Below are 1819 nucleotides of genomic sequence, written 5' to 3'. Positions count from 1 at the left end.
TATCATATTTGTGGACATAGGCTTGTTCCTTGATTATCCTTTTTATATCCACAGGATCTGTAGTAATGTCCCCTCATTCACTTCTGATATGAGCAATTTGTACCCTCTCTTTTTTCCTTAGCGTGGCTATAGGCTTATTGATTTTATTGATCTTTTCAAAGAACCAGGTTTTGGTTTTATTGATTTTCTCTTTGATTTCCTGTTTTCAATTTTATTGATTTCTGCTCTAATTTATATTATTTCTTCTCCTTATTTTGGATTTAATAATTTCTTTTATGTTTCTACCTTCTTAAGGTTCATGCTTAGATGATTGATTTTAAATCTTTCTTTTCTAATATATGATTCAATACTGTAAGTTTCCCTTTAAGCACTACTTTTGCTGTATCTCACAAATTTTGATAAGTTGTGTTTTCATTTTTTTAGTTCAAAATATTTTTAAATTTACCTTGAGGTTTCTTCTTTGACTCTTCTAGAAGTATATTGTTTAATCTCTAAGTTTTGGGGGATTTTCCAGCTATCTCTCTGTTATTGATAATCTCATTTTAATTCCATGTGGTCTGATAGCAGACATAGTATGGTTTCTATGTTTTTAAATTTGTTAAGGTGTATTTTATGGCCCAGAATGTGGCCCATGTTGGTGAATGTTCCATGTGAGCTTGAGAAGAATGTGTATTCTGCTGTTGTTGGATGAAGTAGTCTATAGATGTCCTAGATGTCCATTATATCAGTTGATTGATGGTGATGTTGAGTTCAACTGTGTACTGACTGATTTTCTGACTGCTGGGTCTATCCATTTGTTTTTGTTGTTGTTGTTATATAAACCCATTTATTATAGGCTAGCAATATTTCAAATGGTGGAGTTTCTATTGGTCTTAAAACTCCTTCAGTCTCCTGATGGCCGACTTTACTGTGACAGCAGAAGTGCTGTTGTAGTGGTGTTGTAGGTCCAGGCACCACAGCTATAGTTTTCATGCAGGGACCACAATGCCAGATTTCCATAGCTCATCTTTTCATCTTGGTTTTGCCACAGAAGGAGCAAGTGTACTTGGCGTGCTGGCGTATTTCCATCTTCTTCACCATTTTCCTGAGAGAGGCACCATAATGGGTCCCATATTTACTGACAATTCCATCCTTCTTGGTGCATTTAGCCATGTTGCTGCAAACTAGATCTGAGCCCAGAGAGGACTATCCATTTCTGATAGAGGAGTCCTGAGATCTTCAACCATAATACTGGATTCATCTGTTTCTCCCTGAAATTCTATCAGTCATTGCCTCACAGATTTTGAATCTCTGTTGTTAGACATATATATGATAAGAATTGTTATATCTTCTTGGAGAATTGACCCCTTTATCATTATTCAGTGCCCCTCTTTAACCCTGAAGACTTTTTTTGCTCTGAAGTTCGTTGTGTCTAAAGTTTTTTTTTTTTAACATTTTTTTAAGTGTTTATTTCTGAGATAGAGAGAGACAGAGCATGAGTAGGGGAGGGGTAGAGAGAGAGGGAGACACAGAATTCGAAGTAGGCTCCAGGCTCTGAGCTGTCAGTACAGAGCCCGATGCGGGGCTCGAACTCATAAACCGTGAGATTGGGACCTGAGCTGAAGTCAGTCGCTCAACCAACTGAGCCACCCAGGCGCCCCTGTTGTGTCTAAAGTTAATATAGTTACTCTTGCTTTCTTTTAATTAGTGTTAGAATGGTATACCTTTCTCCATCCATTTACTTTTAATCTATATGTGTCTTTATATTTAAAGGGAGGGTTTTTCATCAATGACATATAGTTGGGTTTAATCTTCTCTGACAATGTATCTTTTAATTGGT

General features: G+C 36.6%; 1 pseudogene; it reads right to left on the bottom strand.

The window, feature by feature from the left end:
* Window positions 1-872: 872 nt before the first annotated feature.
* Window positions 873-1152, bottom strand: LOC115503203 (annotated as a pseudogene).
* Between the last annotated feature and the right edge of the window lie 667 nt (window positions 1153-1819).

The sequence above is a fragment of the Lynx canadensis genome, chromosome E2 (genome assembly GCF_007474595.2).
Source record: "Lynx canadensis isolate LIC74 chromosome E2, mLynCan4.pri.v2, whole genome shotgun sequence".
Classification (NCBI taxonomy): domain Eukaryota; kingdom Metazoa; phylum Chordata; class Mammalia; order Carnivora; family Felidae; genus Lynx; species Lynx canadensis.
Note: the sequence above shows the minus strand (reverse complement) of the source record. Positions and strands in the feature narration are given on the sequence as shown.